The sequence below is a fragment of the Mauremys mutica genome, chromosome 3 (assembly GCF_020497125.1).
Source record: "Mauremys mutica isolate MM-2020 ecotype Southern chromosome 3, ASM2049712v1, whole genome shotgun sequence".
NCBI classification, from domain to species: Eukaryota; Metazoa; Chordata; order Testudines; family Geoemydidae; genus Mauremys; species Mauremys mutica.
In genome coordinates, this window is record NC_059074.1 from 175,127,770 (window position 1) to 175,151,885 (window position 24,116).

Below are 24,116 nucleotides of genomic sequence, written 5' to 3' on the forward strand. Positions count from 1 at the left end.
CATAGTGGATGGTTTTGCCATCCTGGGGTTCCCTAACTGCAGTGGGGTGATAGATAGAATGCACATCCCTGTCTTGGCACCAGACCACCTTGCCAAATAGTACCTAAACCGAAAGGGGTACTTCTCAACGGTGTTGCAAGCGCTGGTGGATTACAGGGGCCATTTCACCAACATCAGCGTGGGATGGTCGGGAAAGGTGCATGATGCATGCATCTTTAGGAGCACAGGTCTGTTCAGAAAGCTGCAAGCAGGGACTTTCTTTCCAGACTGCAAAATAACCATAGGTGATATTGAAATGCCAGTTGTGATCCTGGGAGACCTAGCCTACCCCTTGTGCCCATGACTCATGTAGCTGTTGTGACGAAGCTGTTCTGGCGGGACCCAACTGAGAGTGCCAATTCAGGGCCAATTGCTCAAACAGGGCAGTCACAGCCCAAGGCTGGGGTTTTTCCACCTCTAAGGCAAACCAAACCAGCAAGACAAAAATGACTTCGGTTTCACCCCACTGGCTAACCACAAGTCACACAAGCAATTTCCTTAGACACTCCAGTCTCCCAGTATTACCACCAGTCCCACTCGTCCTGGGGAGGAATGGTTATGAAAACCAACACCCCAATAAAAGAAAAAGGTTCTCTCGATCCCAAAGAATCAAGCCCCAGACCCAGCTCAATATACACATCAGATCTTACCCACAAATCACACTGTTGCCAATCCTTTAGGATCTAATATCTAAAGGTTTATTCGTAAAGGGAAAAAGGTAGAGCTGAGAGCTAGAATTGGTTAAATGAAAACAATTACATACAGTAATGGCAAAGTTCTTAGTTCAGGCTTGTAGCAGTGATGGAATAAAACTGCAGGTTCAAATCAAGTCTCTGGAGTACATCCCCCGCTGGGATTGGTCATCAGTCCCTTGTGTAGAGCTTCAGCATGCAGCAAAGTCCCTCCAGAGGTAAGAAGCAGGATTGAAGACAAGATGGAGATGAGGCATCAGCCTTATATAGGCTCTTCCAGGTGTAAGAACCTCTTTGTCCTTACTATGGAAAATTACAGCAAAATGGAGTCTGGAGTCACATGGGCCAGTCCCTGCATACTTTGCTGAATCACAAGGCGTGTCTGCCTTCTCTCCATGGGTCAATTGTGTAGCTGATGGTCCTTAATGGGCCATCAAGCAGGCTAGGCAGAGCTAACACCAACTTGTCTGGGATGTTTCCCAGAAGCACAGCACCAACTTGAAATACAGACAGTATAGAGCCAATATTCATAACTTCAACTAAAAATAATACATGCACACAGAAAGCATAATCATAAGCAGCAACCCATAACCTGGTCTTAGACACCTTATATGACCCCCTTTACCTAAGATTTGGTGCCACTACAGGACCTTGGTTGCAACCCATGTTCTATATGGTCCCAATTTATATCAATAACGTCACAGCTGTACACAGGCAGCCTGCACAGCAGTAAGGACAGGTTCAACCATACACTGAGCAAGTGCAGAATAGTGGTGGAATGTGCCTTTGGATGTTTAAAAGGTCGCTGTCATTGTTTGCTCATGAGGTTAGACCTCAGTGATCCCCATTGTTATTGCTGCCTGCTGTGTGCGCCATAATATCTGTAAAACAAAGGGAGAAAAGTTTCTGCCAGGGTGACAGCCAATTTTGAGCAGCCAGACACCAGGGCAATAAGAAGAGCACATCAAGGGGCTCTACGTCTCCATGAAGCTTTGAAACCCTTTTTCAGCAATGAGCCAGAGTAATGTGACACTTATATGTGTTGTTCCTTACCAAATTGCCCCCTGCATTGCATTTTCTCCCCTGTAAACTCCACCCCCACCAACTGCCGTGTGTTGAATGAATAAAGAGTCTCTTCTCCTCAATCCGTTCAGTTTTATTATGCACCCAAACACACACAGATAGCAAAGAAAAATAAGATAACTTGGGGCAAAAGGACTGATAACACTGTAGGGGGAGAACAAGGAAAGTTTGCTTACAGATGCACTGCAGTAACAATCAGAGGTGTGGGATTGGGCACTTCCGGTCCTTGTACCCTCCCCTGGTGCTGAAAGCAAGGGATACCGAACTTCGCCCCACCCCCACCCCCGCCTCATAGGATGGTTGGGGGAGGAGGATGTAGAACTGGGTGATGATGGCAACAGGTTCTGCATAGGATACAGAGAGACTCAAGCATCCAGCTGCCTTTCTTGAACCTCAACCGGATGCCTCAATGTGTCTGATTGCTCCTTCATAATCCGCAGCATCTCTTCCTGTGTGGCATGCTTTTGTTCCCTGCATGCTCTCCTGTCCTCCTTGTCCATGTCCTCGGACAGTGTAATCCTGCATGCTCTGAGCTCTGTCTTGTCACTCTTGGAGGTGTGCATTAACTCATTGAACATGTCCTCCCGAGTCTTCTTTTTCCACCTTTTAATCTGGGAAAGTCTCTGTCCTGGTGTGGAGGATGAACCGACAGACAAGGTTTCAACTGCAAGGAATGGAAAGCACAAGGGTAGTATTGACAGTGCATGCATTGTTTCTGGTGCAAGGGAACCTGCCCCCCACTGGGCTCTCAGGGGTTAAGAGAGCACTAGGGAGGCTGCACAGGAGGCAGCCAATCACAGAAGGGCTTATAGGAACAGCCAATCAGGGCCAGGCAGGCCCACATAAGAAGAGCTGCAGTACAGACAGCTTCAGTCACTCCATGGAGCTTGAGGAGGGAGGAAGACTGGCTGTTGTGCAGGCGGAGGGCAGCAAGCACCCTGGACGTAGCAGTGCTGCAGGCAGAGACCCAGGGAGCTAAAGGCAGCTCCTGGCAGGCTGCAGGGATATGGAGGCTAAGGCCCTGAGGCAAGGGCAAAGAGGATGCTGGGGCTGTTGGGAAGTGGCCCACGGAGATCTACAGAGGAGTCAGAGGGGGCACAGCAGTGGCAGCCATCAACAGGGTCCCTGGGCTGGGATCTGGAGTAGTGTGCGGGCCCAGGCCCTCCTCTGCCCTCACTTGCCCCTGAGGAAGTGACTGGACTGAGGGACTGCAATACTGTCCCCTGGAAAGGGGGGAACATGGAGTGTGGCACAGCCGGAGGGCTGTGTTATGAAGAGGACGCCAAGGTCTTGGGAGTGATGTGGATCCCTGGTGCAGAAGTGAAGGTGATGAAACATCACCAGAAGAGGTGGCACTGGCATACAGAGCTAATCCCCAGGACAGCCAGCAGGAGACACCTGAGTGGTGAGTCGAACCCTGTCACATCCCCAAATAGTTTGTTTTTTACAAAAGCGGCACCAAGTCGACGGGGAAGGGAGACAAACAGGAAACTGCCACCCCCTTTTTTTTTCCAATACTGCTTGCAATACATGGTGATCTCTCCCAACCACAGCCACAGCATGTTTGGGAAAGCGTGGTTGTGTGACTCATATTTCACCAAACGGGGCAGATTACTTGCTGAATTGTTTGCAGTTTAAAGTATGTCATTGAAAACTTCCCCCATTTCCTCTAGGTGACCCTATGCAATGTCACTCTCCTGAGGGTAATGGAGGCAGCAAGTGAGCAGATGCTGCAAGCGTCTGGGTACAGACCCGGTACTTATGCTGCAATGATGCCAGTAGAGTTAATACTGGAGTGGTACAGGAAAGTGTCCTACTGTGGTGGATGAAATAAGGCAGCCCTTCCCAGAAACCTTCTGCAAAGGATTGCAAAGTACCTCCATGAAAGCTTCCTAGAGATCTCCATGAAGGATTCCCGGGCCATCCCCATGCAAACAGTCTTTTTCGGAGAGCAGCCTCTGCGTAGCTGGAGTGGCCACCAATAACCACTTTACCTACTTTTTCATTCAGATTAAACCAGGGGTCGGCAACCTTTCAGAAGTGGTGTGCCGAGTCTTCATTTATTCACTCTAATTTAAGGTTTCACATGCCGGTAATACATTTTAACGTTTTTAGAAGGTCTCTTTCTATAAGTCTATATTATATAACTAAACTATTGTATGTAAAGTAAACAAGGTTTTCAAAATTAAATTAAAATGCTGATCTTATGCCGCCAGCCTGCTGAGCTCACTGCCAGCCTGGGGTTCTGTTCACCTAGGCCAGCAGCGGGCTGAGCAGGGCCTGCGGCCAGGACCCCAGACCTGGGGGAGGGGTTCAGGGGTCAGGGCAGAGGGCTGGGGTGTGGGGGGGTTCAGGGCAGAGGGCTGGGGGGTGCAGGGCAGAAGGCTGGGTGTGTGTGGGGGTTCAAGGGTCAGGACAGAGGGCTGGGGGGTATGGGAGGTGAAGGGCAGAATGCTGACTGTGTGTGTGGGGTCAGGGCAGAGGGCTGGGGGGTATGGGGGCTGCAGGGCAGAAGGCTGGGTGTGTATGGAGGTGAAGGGCAGACGGCTGGGAGTGTTGGGGGTGCAGGGCAGAGGGCTGAGGGTGTGTTGGGGTGGGGGGATTCAGGGCAGAGGGCTGGGGGGTGCAGGGCAGAAGGCTGGGTGTGTGGGGGTTCAAGGGTCAGGGCAGAGGGCTGGGGGGGTATGGGAGGTGAAGGGCAGAATGCTGAGTGTGTGTGTGGGGTCAGGGCAGAGGGCTGGGGTGGGGGAGGTGCAGGGCAGAGGGCTGGGAGTGTTGGGGGGTGCAGGGCAGAGGGCTGGGGGTGCAGGGCAGAAGGCTGGGTGTGTGGGGGGTTCAAGGGTCAGGGCAGAGGGCTGCGGGGTATGGGAGGTGAAGGGCAGAAGGCTGAGTGTGTGTTGGGGGGGGTCAGGGCAGAGGGCTGGGGGTATGGGAGGCTGCAGGGCAGAAGGCTGAGTGTGTGGGGGGGTCAAGGCAGAGGGCTGGGGGCATGGGGGGGTGCAGGGCAGAAGGCTGAGTGTGTGGGGGGGTCAGGGCAGAGGCCTGGGGGCATGGGGGGGTGCAGGGCAGAAGGCTGGGGTTCTCGGCTCGTGGGGGTGCTCCCAGCCCCCTGCCCTGAGCGGCTCATAGCAGGGGGCTGGAAGGGATATGCCTGTTCCACCCCCTTCCCCAAGGCCCCATTCCTACCTCTCTCTGCGTCCTGCACAGAGCTGCCAGCACGCTGCCGTTCTTCCCTCCTCCCTCTCGCAAGGGCCATCAGCTGATTGGCTCATGGACGGAGAGGGGGCGGGGCAGGAAAGCACCACGCTGGAGGAAGAAGCGGGGGAGGGGGAAGCTTGGCTGCAGCAGAACCAAGCTTCTGCCTCCTGCCCCCGCAGGGGAGAGTGGTGGGCGGGGGGGCTGAGCGGGGCTGGGGGCTGGGACCGCGGCAGGTAGCTGCGTGCCGCTCAGAATCGGCTTGTGTGCCATGTTTGGCACGCGTGCCGTAGGTTGCCGACCCCTGGATTAAACATTAAAAATAATAGCATGTAACCCCTACAGTTTGATTGGAAATGTGTACTCACCAGAGGTGTCTTCCCCAGCATCACACTCCACTGCCAACTGGTCCTGTGAAGGGATGGGCTCCAGGGTTAAAAACAGTTCTTGGTTGTTGGGAAGAATGGATCCTCTGCTTGTCTGCCTCACATCCTCCTCCTCCTCTTCCTCATCAGTGTCCTCCTCTTTGTTGTTCGAGATTGCCCAGGGCTCCTGGGAGTTATCTACGGAGCGTTTTGGGATAGTGGTGGGGTCTGAGAATTATATACAGCTCATCATAAAAGCGGCATGTCTGTGGGGTAGAACCAGAACGACCGTTTGCCTCCCTTGTCTTCTGGTACACTTGCCGAAGCTCCTTTATTTTTTCATGAGGCACTTCTGTGTGTCCCTATTGTAGCCTTCTCCCCCATGCCGCACGCGATCTTGGTACAGATGTCAGCATTTCTTCTGCTGGATCAGAGCTCTGCCTGCACAGACTCCTCTCCCCCCTCAGCAATAAGATCCACCATCTCCTTTGTTCTCCATTCTGGAGTGCATTTGTGGCCTTGAGTCTCCATGATCATCTGTGCTCGCGAGCTCTCCATGCTGATCAAACAACAAATGAAAATCCAAATGTTCCCAGGGCTATAATAGGGGAGCGGCTGTTTCCTGTGTACTTGGTTGATGTGCAGTGGAGTTGAAAGTGCTCTCCAGAGCGGTCACAGCGTAACACTGTGGGACACCTCCTGGAGGCCAATTCATTCGAATTACACAGTGCAGTGTCTACACTATCCCCATGTTGACCCATGGATGTTGAATCAAGTGCTATGCCTCTCGCGGAGGTGGAGTACAGAAGTCTACTTTACAGGCCACTTAGGTCATGGAAGGGACTCGGTAGAGTAGACACATTATTAGATTGACTTAACGGGGCTTATGTAGACCTAAGTTTGTAGTGTAGATCAGGCCTAAGGGCCTGCTCTACAGAATTACTGAGCATCTACGGTTCCAGTTGCAATCAATGACAACTGTTCAGCACATCTGAAAATCAGGCCCAAGATGCATAATGGGAAGGACAAATAAGACAATCTTGTGAGAGAAATAAGACATTCAAAAAATCTGTCTGTTTGGCTTTCCCATAGAACAGAATAAAGGGACACTGTAGAGCTGTGTGAAACTTCATTGTTTCCACTTACAGAGGTTTGTACAATTCTTTTTTTTTATTGTTTTTGTTCTAATTCCCTCTGACTCTGGTTCCATTCTCCATCTGAATTTCACTTGGAGTTTTAGATTCAAACAAACCCTCAAAATGAAAGCATCAAATTTTCCTGCTTTGCACCTGAAACTGTAAATAGTCTCAGGCACTTTCCGAACTTGTCTGGGGTTTGCTTCAGACTTTCTCTTCATTGTTTCCAGTTTAATACAGGCTTGACGAAAGGTCTGTGAGCTTTTCAGCAAACCTGGCCTGACATTTGGCTTTCCACTTGAACAATTTCCATTAGGAAAGCTTTGTGCACCCTAACCAGTGGATCACCCATGGCTTTCTGGTCACCCCTTGTTCTCCATAAAGATAGACAATCTAATTTTACATATATGGTTTCATGTCAAATCAAGAGAATAAGAGCATTATAAAAGCTCAATATAAAATGTTCAATACACAAAATTTAGATCTTCATCTGAATTTCAAATTCACCTTAGTTTTGAGGATTTTTGGATCCAGGCTTTTGGGTCATACCACTATAATGATAGAGACCTTTTGAAGCCAGGCCCAATCCAGATTTTTACAGATTTCAGACATCTTCAAAGCTGTGCTCAGAACTGTGGCTTTGGTTGGAGTCCATCTCTGATGAAGTATGCACTTTATTTATATTATTTTCATTTCCTTTGACATTTATAGACCCTATACTCTGTTCACTGAATAGGCTTCTGTTTTTTAATAATAATTGGAAGAATTTTGGTATGATACAGAAACTGCTGACATATTATTGATTTGATAAACATATTAGCAAGAGTTAAGACAGAACCATTGAATTGTATACTGGATTCAGAGGAATAAAATCATGTTCAAGTAAATAACTAACACACAGATGTGCTAAAATGTCAGCCTCACAGGTCTCGATCTTTCAGGTCGTGAATTGAAAAAGTATCATAAAGAAATGAATTCAGCCTTCTGAGCCTCAGCCTCAGCAAAAAACCTGTGATGTATAATTTGGCAAAATCAAGTTTCTTGTGAAGAGAAAAACAAAGTCTGCAAGAACAGCTAATATATTATACCCTTTAAACCAATACAATATATTTCTTTTAGTTTAGGTCTGACACAATACACATGATGGATTGTGAACCCCCATGAAATTTACTACTTGTTAACCAGAACATTTGAGTTTGTACTTTATCCCGGTCTTTAACTTCTGAAAGAAATGAAAACGTATGCTCAGTTTGTGAACCTCTTCTTATATTGTGAATAGTCCCATTGACTTTTCTGGACCGCTTGTGAGAACAACTGCTCATGAGAGTGAATAAGAGATGCCCATAATGGGCCATATTCTGACCTGAGATATGCACACCTAACTCAAACTGATTTCAGCACAGTTACACAGGTGTATCTGAGGACAAGTCAATAGTCTTTGATACTCTCATCCAAGGTGTTTCCTTTTACAATTTTCAATTTTTCATATAGTCTTTTTAGCATTTAATAAAGCCTATAAAATATACTCCTGGGTTCATCTATATATTTTTATGTACCACTACCATAACTGCATGAATTTATTATTTTACCATTACCTCCTTTCATTATTGGATGCAGATTGTGATGGTTATCTTCTGACAGCAAAATTAAGATACTGATCATAGGGAGGGATAATTCTATATCAAGTACAACAAGGCTTTTTTCCTTTCAAAATTAATGGACTGAAAAAGATATGCCTCTCCCAGAAAATGGAACAGACATACAAAGACACAAGAATGTTAGTTCACACCCACGTTCTGTCTATCACCAATATGAATATGCATGTAACTTTTTGGGCAACTGAGGTTTCAATACATGTGTTAATCACATACAGGAGGGGAGGATATGGCTCTGAGTCTGCATGGAAGACACAATTTTTGACAATACTATATCCCAATAGGTAGGGCCCTACGAAATTCATGGCTGTGAAAAACACGTCATGGACCATGAAATATGGTCTACCCTATGAAATTTGGTCTCCCCAGTGAAAACTGACTATTGTAGGGGGACCACAATATAGCTACCCTTACTTCTGCATTGCCTTTAGAGCTGGTGGCCAGAGCGTGGTGGCTACTGGGCAGGCACCCAGCAGCAGTGCAGAAGCAAGGGTGGCATGATCTTGTATTGCCACCCTTACTTCTTCTGTGCTGCTGCTGGCAGCAGCACTGCCTTCAGAGTAGGGTTCCTGGCCAGCAGCCGCCACTCTCTGGCCACCGAGCTCTGAAGGCAGTGCAGGAATAAGGGTGGCAACACCGCAACCCCTTAACAATAGCCTTGCGACCCATCCCCCCCATGACCCTCTTTTGGATTGGGACCCCCAGAGTTACAACACTGTAAAATTTAAGATTTAAATATTTGAAACCATGAAATTCAAGGTTTTAAAAATGCTATGACCGTGAAATTTTACCAAAATGGGATCATGAATTTGGTAGGGCCCTACCAATAGATTAGTGTACTTCTTGTATTCAGCTGATGGGCATCTATACCTCTTCAGCAAGAGTGATTTACCTCAAGCAGATGAACATGTCCTGAACATGCAGCCCAATGGTGTGGAATGTACTGCTGTCGGTCTGTCACAGATAAAACCTCAACTAGCATAATCAAATGTCATTGCCAGCCAGGTATTGGTACAAATCTGACCATGTTGGTTTTGCCTAGTTCTATTTCGTGATATCACTTGAGTATATATTCTGTTTTTCCTGATATTACCTGACAAACTATTTGATGAAGACAAGGACTCTGGCATCATGATAGCTTCCCTCTCATGGACATATCTTTCCTCCCTAGGGAATGCAACTCTTTACTGCACCTAAGGTAAAAATTTAGAGTGACCATTCTCATTTTTTTCCATGGCTGAACTTGAGTAGTCTGTTTGGGTATTGACTATAGATGCCCATGTGGTATCTGAGCCAAAATGCAGAGTTGGGGGGAGTGGTGTGTGTGTGTTTGTTCGTTCCCTATCAGCTATCTTTATCCATGCCTTTTGGGGTATGTGTTTGGTGTCACGTGTGCAAGTCCTACGGTTCATCATTTTTGGATTTTTCCAACCAAAGTACTGCACATTTGATGTTGTGTAGCAACTTCTGCAACACTGATGAACATTAATGTCTTATGTCTCACCATATGACTCAATGGATCTCAAGTTTTTTTAAAAATGGCCCTGCCTGTTTAACTATTCACTTCATTTCATATCTAAATTTCTTTGAATTCTGTTTTAGTTAGTTAATATTTGATAGTGTGCAAGCAATTTTTCAGAGGGGTAGCCGTGTTAGTCTGGATCTGTAAAAGCAGCAAGGATATAAGGTGCCACAAGACTCTTTGCTGCTCAAGCAATTTTTGACACTTGTACCGAATCCAGTACTTAATATCCATGACCTTCACCATGGCTGCCCTCAAGAATGGACCTGCCAGGCTTATCACTGTTGGGCTGAGATCTCTTTAAGTTCTCTTTCTTGATGTTAAGACACTGGAAATTGCTGAATATGTTCCCTGGAATCCCTTGAAATTTTCAATAACTGGTTTTCCATTATACCATATATAATGATAAAACCTAGGGCCAGAGTCTATTGGTGTTGCTCCATCCTAACCCCCAGTGTCTGAAAGAAGCCCCTACCTGAGTAGTCTCTATCAAATAATTAGAATATTTAATGAAATATTCCATAGCTGCTCTAGAAGTAGCATTCTCTTGATCCAGTCTCTGATAACCAAGAATAGCCTTCATAGCTGAAGAACACAGAAGGCTGTGGAGATTTTATGGGCTATTTTCATTTGTACTGAGTCCATGCCTTGTCTTATGATACACTTCTATTAATGTAGTTGTGTATTTCTTATTTAGTGGGGCCTGAGCACATAAATCAGACTCCTTGCCCACTGACAATGATGTTGGATCAGAAATTGAACATGTATTTAGATGAGGGACTAAATACAGTGAGACTGTTCGATGTTGTGCAAAAATTAGTCTGGTTGAACATTTTGTATCTATTGATTGAGGATATTTATAAAGTAGGCTCCTGGGGGTAGGTTCTCTTGATGATTACTCGTAATTCCTATTCATTAGGCATGTGCATCTCTGGGGCTTCAAATATCCTTTATTCATGGTGCCAAACATTCCAAGTTAAACATGCTTATCTTCAGTGAATATGGTCATTGCTGGAAGGGCCGTGCACATTGTAATCGCATGTAAATACTGCAGATGATTAGATATTGTTTTGGAAATAGATGTGCTTTTCCAGGAGACCCAATTCTCTGTTTTATTGGAGAATAAAAACATCTATTTAACTCAAATGTTCACAGATGTATTTCATATAATGAAATAAATAAGAGGCTTAAAGAAATAGACCCTTTTTTCTGCTTTTCCATAGGTGGAAAGAGCTGCAGGTATAGGACTACTTGCTCTGCTAGTCGACTGGTCCCTGTTTGCAAGCTACCCAGATTAAATTCAGGTAGTTCAATAATCTTATTGACACTTGGAGGTGATCCACTTGTGGCTTGTCTATACTAGTTAGATATGTGGATCTTTTAGGTAGATTGATGGATAAATCTGTGGGTTTGGTAACCCGTGAAGTAAAAATGACTTGTCCCATAATCTGGAGGCTATTCAAATTGCCTTTTCATATTAAGAAGGTAGTGTTTTGTAGTATGCTTTTGGAAATGCCTTTGCAGAGGGATCAGCAGTAAGTGGTATTGAGATGATATTGTTACCATTGCACTGTTACCAGAGAAACCTATAGAATCATAGGACTGGAAGGGACCTCGAGAGGTCATCTAGTCCAGTCCCTGCACTCATGGCACGAGTTAGTATTATCTAGACCATCCCTGACAGTTGTTTGTCTAACCTGCTCTTAAAAAAATCTCCAATTTATTCCAGTGCTTAACCAGACTGACAGTTAGGAAGTTTTTCCTAATGTCCAACCTAAACTTCCCTTGCTGCAATTTAAACCCATTGCTTCTTGCCTTATCCTCAGAGTTAAGAAAAACAATTTTTCTGCCTCCTCCTTGTAACAACCTTTTACGTACTTGTTATCATGTCTCCTCTCAGTCTTTTCTTTTTAAGACTAAACAAACCCAATGTTTTCAATCTTCCCTCATAGGTCATGTTTTCTAGACCTTTAATTATTTTTGTTGCTCTTCTCTGGACTCTCTCCAATTTGTCCACATCTTTCCTGAAAAGTGGTGCCCACAACTGGACACAATACTCCTGAGGCCTAATCAGATCTGTTGACTCATATTTAGCTTGTGGTCCACTATAACCCCCAGATCCCTTTCCTCAATGCTCCTTCCTAGGCAGTCATTTCCCATTTTGTATGTGTGCAACTGATTGTTCCTTCCTAAATGGAGTATTTTGCATTTGTCCTTATTGAATTTCATCCTACTTACTTCAAACCATTTCTCCAGTTTGTCCAGATCATTTTGAATTTTAATCCTATCCTCCAAAGCACTTGCAACTCCTCCCAGCTTAATATTGTCCACAACCTTTATAAGTGTATGCTCTATGCCATTATCTAAATCATTAATGAAGATATTGAACAGAACCGGACCCAGAACTGATCCCAGCAGAACCCCACTCGTTATGTCCTTCCAGCATGTCTGTGAATCACTCATAACTACTCTTTGAGAATGGTTTTCTAACCAGCTTTGCACCCACCTTATAGCACCTCCATCTAGGTTGCATTTCCTTAGTTTGTTTATGAGAAGGTCACGTGAGACAGTATCAAAAGCAGGGCTTTGGAGCCGTGCTCTGGCTCCGCTCCAGCTCCAGGCAAAAACCTGCAGGTCCACTGCTCTAGAGCTGCTCCATGCACCAGCTCCAGCCTCTGCTCCAAAGCCCTGATCAAAAGCCTTACTAAAGTCAAGATATACCATGTGTACCACTTCTCCCCTATCCACAAGGCTTCTGGAATTTCTCTCATTTTCCATGACTTTTCGAGATAATCGCTCATGTCTCAGATATCTCCTCAGTCAGCTCCTTGAGTATTCTAGGATGCATTTCATCAGGCCCTAGTGACTTGAAGACATCTAATTTGTCTTAGTAATTTTTTAACTTGTTCTTTTCCTATTTTAGCCTCTGAGCCTACCTCATTTTCACGGGCATTCACTATGTTAGACATCCAATCACCACCAACCTTCTTTGTGAAAACTGAAACAAAGCAGTTATTAAGCACCTCTGCCATTTCCACGTTTTCTGTTATTATTTTTCCCCCCTTATTGAGTAACAGGCCTACCCTGTCCTTGGTCTTCCTCTTGCTTCTAATGTATTTGTAGAATGTTTTCTTGTTACCCTTTGTCTCTAGCTAGTTTGATCTCGCTTTGTGCCGTGGCCTTTCTAATTTTGTCCCTACATACTTGTGTTATTTGTTTATATTCATCCTTTGTAATTTGACCTAGTTTCCACTTTTTGTAGGACTCTTTTTTGACTTTTAGATCATTGAAGATCTCCTGGTTAGGCCAGGGTGGTCTCTTGTCATACTTCCTATCTTTCCTACGCAGTGGGATAGTTTGCTCTTGTGCCCTTAATAATGTCTGTTTGAAAAACTGCTAACAGTCTTCAGTTGTTTTTCCCCTTAGACTTCCCCTTATCCTCCTCCCCCTATCCAGCAGTCCACTCTAGCTGGATAGTGTCCTCAGCCTTGGATGTCTCCATGTGAATACTCTCAAGGAATTCCATGTGGGCATGGATGCTCCTCAGCCTAGTCACCTCCTCCTGTAGCTCTCCCACCTGCTTCCTGAGAGATTCCACCAGCAGGCATCTTTCACACTAGATGGTCCCCCCAGCCTGGCTTTTGGTGAGTGGGAAATGCAGGCCACAGTCTCTGCAAATCCACACCAGGATCGGGGTAGAGGCATCCAGGGTTAGGTTGTTTGTCTGGATACAGGCGGAGATGGAGGAGACAGGAGCAGCGTTGGCACTGGTGATGCGGCCTTTCCGAACCACAGCGTTTATATTACATCTCCCTCCCACAAACTCCCTTGGTCACTCAGCCTCTGGCTTTTAAAGCCTTCTCTCCTAGGTCAGCCCTACCCCCTCATTAATCACACAGGAGGAGTGTGATCACAAGGCTGATTGAGGCTGATCAAAGATGATCAAGGATGACCGAGGGAACAAAGGCTCAAACAGTCCCCAAACACACAATCGCAACTGACCCAGTAACTGAAATAACCTGAAAGAGAAAGAAACACACAAACAGCCAAACAAACTCACTCACCCCAAGGTTAATTTAGTTTTGAAAGGCTGCTACCATAACTGCCCCCCCTTCCCTATGCATTTAGTTTGGTTGCGACAAGAGAAATATTCTGACATAGCTTTATTAGATGTCAGCTGAATTGTTTCTAATGTGATGAGGTATAGTGTATAGTTTTGGATTAAATTCATTTCCATTACTAATTATTTTTCCGCTTTAAAATTCAGTTTGTTTTGTCTCTTTGTTTGAGCCATTTCATGCACATTAAAATCTGATTTTTAGTGTCTAAAACAATTGCTCTGCCATTCAGGAAAACATCTAAACCACTGTTTAGATTACGTGTTTGTTACTAGTAGTCCAGAATTGTTTATAGAAAATTTTAGCAGCAGCAAGATCTAAACAAAAATGGTCAGGACCTTACACAATTCCCCTGGGTTTTATGAAAGCCTTTAGTAATTAAACCATCAGAAATAGTAACTGATGTAGACTTTACCTAGTCCTGTGTCTTTCGTATAGATAATGCATTTTAATTCATATTCACTGTCGCCTTCAAATTTCATTCAGATTAGTCTACCAAAGTGAGTTTGCATCCTGTGTAATGCTGTGATAAATGTAAAATACGAATCACTGACAGTAGTTGCCATGCATTCTGTATTGTCTTAATTGTATGGTAGACTTTCAGCTATTGCATAGTACACAGGGTTTCAAACTTTGTATTCCCTTGATTTCACTCCCATTCCTATTAAAGCCTTTTCTAGAGGTTGGGGAATATTCTTAAGGAATAACCTATTTGTATACAAAGTTGGAACACAAACAGTTCCAATAGAAAACTATGTGAACGTCCCAATAATAAGCGATAAACCAGTATCACAGATATTCAGGGTGTTTCAACCCTCAGTTTGAGAACCACTTAAAGGAAAGGCTAATACAATGGAAAAATAAAAGGTCTGGTCTCTTAACTGCAAATGCAATAATTACAATTTCAATAATTTAACTGCAATAAGGTTTCAGCGAGTTTACTTTTAAATTGCAGCAGCCTGCATTGTGGTGCCAGGTTTGCTTTGATGTTCAAGCAGCATGTTGGCTGCGTACATTTTGTTAATTACCTTCAAGTGCTTCAACCTATTTCTGAGAGAAAAATAGAATAAAATGTATTTGAGAAGAGTTCTAAAGATTTGTGTAATTCATATTAATGCACTTCATAATTATAGCAGGCTCCTGGAACTACCCACTATAGTAAAGGTTTTCATTAAAATACTCTGGTTTTACATATCAATAATTTTCTTGATGTACATATATAACCAGATATTATATTTAATACATTTCAGAGAGGTGCAAGTTTAGCACTAAAGAGTAAGCAAGATGCTGCTGTAGCTTTCAACATCCACGTACTGAATTATTGATGACTGATTTAGTGTGGAGGAAGGCAGGATAGTCAGGTTCTGTTATATACTTTATTGTCTGACTTTGTGTAAGTCATTTTATTTCTTTGTCTCTGTTTTCTTCTCTGTAAAATGTGGATACTTCTCCAACCATAGTACGTTGTGAAACTAAAATAATTAGTATCAAGGTTGTAGGAAATTTTCATGTGGGGCACTATATTGTATAAACAAAATATAGTTACTGAGCCAACATGAACCAATTCTTGCTGTCCTTGTTCAAGAAAAACTATCACTGAAACTACGGAAGTTTTGCTAGAGAGAGAGAGTACTGAATGGAGACAGAGTTAATGATTGGAAGATTTGGCTCATTATTCATTCTTAGACCAGTTGCCCATTTTTGATCAAAAGGGAGTGAGAAATAAAATGTAACATCACTTAAGCCTGTTAAAAATTAGAATTTGTTTCCTTTTTAAAATCATAATAGAACTTTTCTGGTTTTGAAAAAGCAGAGTTTGAATAAACTATATGTGCAGAAGTTGTTCATACTAGGTGTACGTGTTAAACACAAGACAGTGAGAAAGCACTCTTCATTATCCCATTCCAGTGCATTTTATAGAATACAGGACATCTGTGTACAAAGATAGGGCCATATTCTTAACTGACTGTAATGAAAGGGTTTACTCTTGAGTTATAGCATTGTAACCGAGTTCAAAATTTGGCTCATAATTACAGTGGCAAAAAATTAATAATGGAAAGTTTCTCCTAACAACCATGTCTTCAGCTGTTGCTTAAAAGTCATCCCTGAACATCATCAGCAGAGTGCACAAACCAGGCATACTCCGAAAAGACTCCAGCACCCATCATTCAAAATCTGTATTTTGCTTCTGTTAATCTAAGCACATCCTGTGACAGAAGGGGAACACAGAAGTATAAAAGAATGCAGAACTGCAGTGGGGCCCACTGAAACATAAAGCACTCCTGTAGATGAGAGAGTAGAAACCAGCAAGCTTATCAAAGAGTATAGGTTTTCAAACAAACCAGCTCTTCTTACTGGTAGATCATCCATCTCAGCTATTATATTAATGTTCTCGAGGATGTGGGAGAGCATTCTAAGATATGCCTGTTCTGCCTAGCTTGTCTGTAGTAGAAAGCCACAGCACAATAGTTTTATTGCACGTTATCAGAGAGATGGGGTTATTATAGCAAGCCTTGTAAAAACAGATGGAGCATACTGTTTTATCAGATATGTGAACTTGTCTCTGTTTCTTGTTTTGTCTGGGGTTTTTCCTACTTTGAATAGTTTCTTGATGGATGTGTGTGTATGTATGTAAAGTACTCCTGTGCCACCAAAAGTTCAACTGCTTCTGGGTAGATTAAATATTTCCTTTATCAGAACTGGAGCCAACGTTTTACTTAATCATATGAAAACAAACTTCACAGGTAAGATATAATGTTTTTGTTTGATCTTTCTCTCCCTGCTCCCTGGGGATGATTCAGTTATAGATATGTGGACTCGTATTAATTATGTTAGCCAAAGGTGTATTTCCCACCTAACTTGTCAAGGATTTGGCATATTGGACTGGTGTTCAGCTTTTCACACAGCCTGTTAGCCTGGAACATGTTGTTTGCGGATTTTGACTTTATCCAACCCCATTGGGTTCATCAGCATTTAGCCCTGTATTTTCATGTTTTCTCAATCTTTCCTTTTATTTAATCTGTATTCAGGGCCTGATCCAGAACCCATGGAAGTCAATGGGACTCTTTCCAATTCCATTGGCATGACATCAGTAGGTTTGGATCAGGCACTCAGAGCATGCTTCTGTTCTTGTAAACTAGAAACAAACACAACAGTAAAATGTCCAAAACAGGCTGCACAAATAGTGCCTTCTTTGCCTTCTTTGTACTGCACTATTCCTTCAGAAGAAAAACCTTAAGAGCATTGCCTCTTCAGTGCTAGTAGCTTGGGTGATAAAGGCTTTGAGAAGCCTGAGGTCACTTTCAAATGAGTTAATGAAAATCAGATGTAACTACTGCCATATACTGAATTATTCAACATAGGGGCGGCTCCAGACCCCAGCATGCCAAGCACGTGCTTGGGGCGGCATGCCCCACGGGAGGCGCTCTGCTGGTCGCCGGGAGGGCGGCTGGCGGCTCTGGTGGACCTCCCGCAGGCGTGCCTGCGGAGGGTCTGCTGGTCCCGCGCGGCTTCGGTGGAGCCGCGGGACCAGCGACCGGCAGAGCGCCCCCCACGGCATGCTGCCCTGCTTGGGGCGGCGAAATGTCTAGAGCCGCCCCTGATTCTACACTGGTATATTCAAAGCCATAAGCCTCTGCAGGATTCATATTGTTCTAGGCAGCATAACCTTGCTGATTAATATAGTGTTGCACTCATGTAGACTCCTTCAGATGGAGAACGACAAATGTTAGCATTGCTTTATTTAAATACTATTGGTCCCTGGGTATATAAAGTCATGGGCCCTGGATATATAAAGTCAATGAAGCACATGTTAAGTAGCTATTTTATAGCCAAGACTTCCCTACTGCAGACAGTTGGGTTGTTTTGGGGCTTCTGATCCACTTTTTGATTCTTTACCTGAAACTGTCCCAGACCCCTAAAATAGAAAACGTAACTAATATTTCATAATCAGTGCTTTTTAGCGTTACAAATGCTATGTACTGTATAAGTCCCAGCAGTCCTTTCTCAGAGTTCTATTTGCATAATACTCCAGTCAGGATTTATTCCAGCAGCACCACCTATTGGTAAACTCATCAGTAAAAACACTTTGCTATTAAAGGGTTATATAAATTAGTAATACAATTATGGAGGGACTTGAATTGTCTTAGAGCACATCTTGGTAAAATTGAAATTAGTGTAGCATTGTTGTTCTGAAAAACTCTGTATAATATATTATATGCAGTCTATCTTCTGGGCCACTGATGAAGCCAAAACAGTTTTACTGAACATTCAGATGTAACATCAGTAGGAGATTTGGAAGACGACATGGAAAGAAACTCCCTTCTTCTAGATATGCCTACACCAAAAAAGAACTGAGAAAAGAAATTGCCTCCGAACATCTGGAATTTATTTGTTCCTTTTTTCCCCCTATTTTTTTTTATTATTTTTTCCTTCTTTATGCTTTCTCTTCTCCTGCACTCCTGGGAGATATAGATCTTTGGATTAGTATTTTATTTTAGTAAGTTCAACTTCGATTAAACTGTGTATCTTCTTTTCCCATTCTTCCTGCCCAACAAACTTGAGGAGTAGGATTTCAGTTGAAGTTAGAGTGGTCAATTAAATGTCCGATAATGTAAATCCTGATTGAAAAGGTGATCTTAAGTGTAACAATGTTAAGGACACTGATCTAAATTTATTAGTGCTCCTGTGTTGCTGTTTTACTGCAATTGATACAACAAGATATACTGAAACGGTAATAAACATACCCACAAATCCTTTGTAAACACGATGAATGAAAAATGGATTTTGATATCTGTTCCATGAGTTTGAGGGGAATGTGTTTTTCCCAAATCATTATCTGCATAATTCTAACTGCATATTTTTATCTTTAGTTAATTTGCAAAACAAAAGACAATATTAAGTGTCAAAATCTGGTCTAAAATCAGTGGGAGTTTTTTGCTCAGTGCCTTCTGTCATGAGCTCTTGCCTGCAGAGCTCTCCTTAACTTCTCCCTAGAGAGATCCTGAGGGAAGGTTGTTGAACGGATGCTGCATGCCCTCTTGTGAGGTGAATCCCCTTCTCCACAGGCACATAGGGACAGATGTTTTTTATTTGATTTCATTGATTTTGTTATCTATTGATTTCAGTACCAACTCGCTTAGGTGCCTACTGGGATTTTCCACTGTGCCTGTCTGCATCTTTAGGCACTAAATACATTTGAAAATCTGGCCTCTGAGTCAGGGATGGGTAATATACAACTCTGTGCTACTGCGTGACAGCCTCTGGCCCAGAGTCTTCAATCACAATAAACACTAGCCCAGTGGAACTCTTTAATTAAAAAAGAAAAGCTACATGTGCAGTCTTATATTAGATGAAGATAATAGTTAATTGGTAAAAGAAGTTTATGGAATGAAGGGCAGTAAATGGTACTGTTTGAATTTGGGCTGTCGGACTGCTTAATACCCCTTTGCTTCAGCGCTCAGATTGAAAATATATTTCCTTGCTAGGATGGGGTGTAGCTGTGCCAGTAGTCACTGACTGACATACTCCTTATCCAGTCAGAAAGCAGCTGCTTTGCCTCCCTCACCACTATCAAGAAGCTGAGACTTTATCGCATATATGGTGTCATGGGATAGCACTAAGGGCAAGAGAACAGAAGCAGCTCATGCAAAGCACCTCCCAGTCTACAGCGGGAAAGCCTGCCTATCTGGTGCTTCCACAACAAGTGCAGTCACATGCCACAGTGAAGCACAGACATCTGCTGTGCCAAGGGCTGGTGGAAATTGGAGGAATTAGGTGTGGGAGAATGGGAAACCCTGGTCACTGGCACCACAGCCCAGCTTTTGTATTGTCCCCCATTTACTATTGCTGGAGCCCAGATGCTGTTTGTATCTTGGTAGGGGCATGAGCTTGGCTTGTTTATGGCTAGGACTCAGTGAGCAGCCAGTGGAGTGATATAACAGCTGTCTATCCAAAGGGCCCCCTGCAAGACAGCCTTCATTCTGATGTGACTTTTCTTTGCTCCAGAGTGCAAACTTTGTAAGATCCAGCTTTGTGGAGACTCTGGGGTTCTGGGAAAATATTTTACTGTGTTCCTGATGTGCGATCTCAGGCTGGAGCCTGGAAGTAGTCAGTTGTCCCATAATTGCCCGCCAAATCTTTGCTGGGAAGTGGCTTATCTAGACCTTTCTGTTGCTTGCTTGTTTTCCCTATTAAGCTAGACCAATACATTTATGCTAGAAAAGTAATAACTCAGTATAACTATACAATAACTCTACCTCACTGACCAGATCACATACTGTATTCATAAAATTATTATAGACCAGTATATTCTTAGCATAGCATAATAATCCTATATTATTACCTAGCAGCTCCACACCTGCCACAGTGATCACACTGAGTTTCCCTTTGTTACCCTCTGATTTAATTACAAACTTTATGTTTCTATTCATCACTTGCTGATGTGGGAAGCATCTGTTTGGTTATTCAGACCTTTCTGTTTTCTTGGGGCTCAGCACATGGGATCCCAAGTCAGATATGTGATTAGTGAGGAAATACTCCTAAAATGTGACAAAAGGTTAGCACCTGAACTTTGCTAATTTTTGACAGGAGGGTTACAATTATACCATTAGTAAACACCTCTGTGCTATTCCTCTATCGCATATATTGGTTTTACATTGGTGTAATTTCATTGACCGGAGGAGCAACTTCCCAAAGTCAACGTTTCTAATTCAGAAACTGATATATTCAGGCCCTAGTCCAAAGTCCACTGGAGTCAGTAGAAAGCTTCACATTTACTTTTTGATCAGCCCCTTCCACAAAATCTCATAGTTGCACTCAACAAATTTAAGACCTGACCCTGCAGTTTTGACTCAAGGAAAAAAAAATCCCAGTGAAGTTGGTAGGATTTTTGTCCAGGTAAGTATTTCCTGTTTGAACGCTACACTTTTTGATTTCCAGTAGTATTAATAGTAATGAGCCAAAATTTAAAGTCCTTACCCAGGAAAAAAATCCCATTGGAGATGTTGCCTAGGTTAAGGATATTATTTAGAAAGAAGCCTCTCCCCTTACCCAGGGGCTTAGGGCACATTACAATTAAAAGTCAGTAACAGGTGCGTCGATGACAGTATAACTTTCACTACAGAGCATATTTTAATCTAAGATTTGGTTTGGGAAGACCAATGCAGTATACTTAATTTGGCTTTGTGGGGAGTTACTATTTCAGAATGCCGGAGAAACTGCTGAATTACCAGAATTTAAAGATTAGATAAAGAGGCCACTATTGGGAGAATAAACCATGGCTTAATAAGCAAAGCTATGAATAATTTTTCTAATTACTTAATATTACCACTACTACTACTTAAAATTACTGCCACAAAGATTCACCCCAATGAGGCAAGGAGTTTCAAATCAAGAACAGATAATTTCTGGCTATTTTGGATTGGATAATGTTAAAGGAATCCATAGAGAAGATTGAGTAGATTGTAGGTAAAGAGCCAAAGGATTTACATGGGATTCATTTTAAAAAATATTTAAATTACAAAGAAAATAGTCAGACATGGCTATTGAAAAATCACTATGGCTCTAGTGTGGTCAGATTTTTAGAGCAGGTTGAAATCAAGAAATTCTGCAAAACGGATATTTATCGTGAAGCTTGGGTTCAGACTGAATGGCCACATCAATCCATGGAGTGGAAATCGCTTGTGGACTCAAAAGCTGAAGGGGCATGTGGGAGAAGAGCTACAATTCTAAGGATATATTCCAGTTGCTTCTTATGCAGGTGTACGAGGAGAAAAAAGGCCCAGCTAGCTCTCTCTTGTCTCTGTGTAGCTTGTGCAGGGGACAACCAGAAGCCTGGTACTTGGGCTCCCCAGAATGCAATCAGTAGTGCCACTATAAGCATTCAAAAATCAAGAGGTTGTCTTAAAAATCATTTTAAAAAGTGTTACTCTTATTTGCCTTCTGTATCCTGAGCCTTTAGGGAATGATCAGGACATGATTTTATGTTTTTCTCTGCTACCACAAAGGCTAGAAATTAACTCTTCTTTTTAAAATCGAAAATTGAGATGATCACTTTATCACTTGAATCCCGGAATTGGGGCTTTCAGAAAAACACCAAATACCGTGTGACCTGTGATTAAAATCATGACAGTTGGTAACAGTGCACAATGTGCAAATCATAGTGATGTCAGCAGTGCTAGATGCCCCCCCAAAGTTGCGCATATCCAATGGATGACCCTTTTCTGCGCTGGGTGGCAGTTACGCCTTCCTTAAATGTAGCATTTTCTTCTTTCATGCTTGCGCTCCCAATGCCCAGATATACTGCCTGTCTCTGTCCTCCTCTGGCCACTGACTCCCCCAACTCCCCGCTCAGTGCCTCTCCTGACCTCCCCCCCACCAAAAAGAGGGTTTCCAAATTCTTGTAAGATAAATGGATCAAATCATTCATTTAAGAGGCATACTCAATAGCAGAGACCAATGCCCAGAAAATGCTAAATGTATGCATATAGAATTACAGATAGAAGTGTATCTGCTGCCCCAGGAGAGGCTAGCCTTCCTGAGTACAGTCCCCTGGCACGTATTCAGGGCAGCTAGCCCTTTATGATGCTTGCACTGTGACGGCTGCACTCCTATTTTTAGTGTGCTAGCTTGATCAGAGCTGGCTAGTGTATACCTCCTTCAGCTGAAATTTGATCAATTAGTGCTTGAAAAGCATCAGATATTTTATGTACCATCTCAGAAAAATAAATATTTCCATTCCAGTTTAATCGGTTTAAAGTGGGATATTGTTGGCTCTAAATTCCTGCTGTTTTAGTATGTGGCTCTTTGCTGAAAAAATTAACATTATTCAGTTTATAGATATAATTCTGCCTTATGCTTGTGCCTTGGAATTCCCAGGGATAACATATTACAAAAGCAGCAAAGAGTGCTGTGGCACCTTATAGACTAACAGACATATTACAAAAGTTAGACTTTGGAGAATGTTACAGTACAGAAGGTAGCATATTTTTAAAAAAGAATTGTTCTGCAAGTACTATCTGTCACTGTTGTGGTCTGCCCTAGTTTTGGTGCATAACTCAGATCTTTGTCTTATACTTTGTACAAGCACATCTAATCTTTATTAGAATGAGGGGAGAAAAAAAGTAAGGCTTTCTCTTGCTCCTGTGCAGTCAGTGGAAAAACTCTACATGTCAGTGGGAGCAGGATCAGTTCCTTTGATGTGTGTGATAAATTTATGACTGTTACATGTGGATGTTTAGGTCTGAAAGTAGCAAGAATGGTTTCTAAGGGTGGGTTGCTTGCTTCAGTTTCCTGTCTCTTGTTTACGGACTGCAGGTAATTCTTGTTTCACTTGTGGCAAACCCACAAAAATGCACTGTCTGAAAACTGAAAAGAGCCAAAATGAAAAACAAAAACCCACTGACAGTTCACACAGTTTGAAAAGCAAATTGTCTCTACTAGGTAGAAGATGGAACAGAGTATATATATGCAAATGTTTGAGGGTGTTCTCATTGTTTGCTGAAATATATTTACTAAGCCTTGAAAACAGTGGGTACAAACAAGCTGTAGGATGCTGATTACTATAAGTTTAAAGCATTAGAGTTTCTTTCTCCTTTAATCCTATTTAATTAGCAAAATCAGTATCCTTATTTTATGCATACAGTGCTTGTGCTGGCATGGCTGATGTCCTCTACCCTTCTACAAGGAAAATGTAACATGACCTACTACGTAATATTTGCACTTATATAGCATTTCTCCTCTTCAGAGCACTTTAGAAACATTTAACCAATAATCTTTGCAACACTCTTGTGACTTAGGTAAGTATAAATTAAAATTGCCCTTTTTTACAGATGAGTCCAGAAGGGAAGTGTGGTCTAATGGATTGGGCAAAGGACTGGAATTCAGGAGAATTGGGTTGAATTCCCAATTCAGCTGCAGACTTTTCTGAGACTTTACATAAGTCACTGAATCTACACTGTACATCAATTCTCCATCTGTAAAGTGGAGATGATAATGCTTCTCCACTGCACAGGGTTCTTGAGGAAAAATCCATGAATGATTGTGAGGGGCTTATCTACTATGGTGATAAGATGAAAACCTAGACAAGTTTCTAGATAGATCACAGGTGGGACTCCATGTCTGAGCAAGGGTTAGCACTCAGGAGTTCTGGGTTCCTGGTCCTCAGATACCTTAAAATATGGTGGACAGAATTAGAGAAAATCCAGGATAAACTAATGCATATTGTCATGGCAGGAGTCACCAGATGGCAATGTCACACAGTCTTACAAATTCTTAACATCTAATCAAGTTTCCAGTCTTGGAGGAAAATGG

The 24,116-nt window shown here is 42.9% G+C and overlaps 1 protein-coding gene across 3 annotated transcripts in view; it reads left to right on the plus strand.

Annotated features, from left to right (window-relative positions):
- The window catches only part of PRKCE (protein kinase C epsilon), a 534,912-nt gene that overhangs the window by 186,667 nt on the left and 324,129 nt on the right, over positions 1 to 24,116 (plus strand). The window contains exon 1 of one of the 3 annotated variants that reach the window (XM_045011043.1): positions 10,945 to 10,991. The exons of the other annotated variants lie outside the window; for them this stretch is intronic. The gene's annotated coding sequence lies outside the window, so the exon portion shown is untranslated. Of the gene's footprint in view, positions 1 to 10,944; positions 10,992 to 24,116 lie in introns of those variants that run through there. 3 annotated transcript variants of the gene reach the window in all.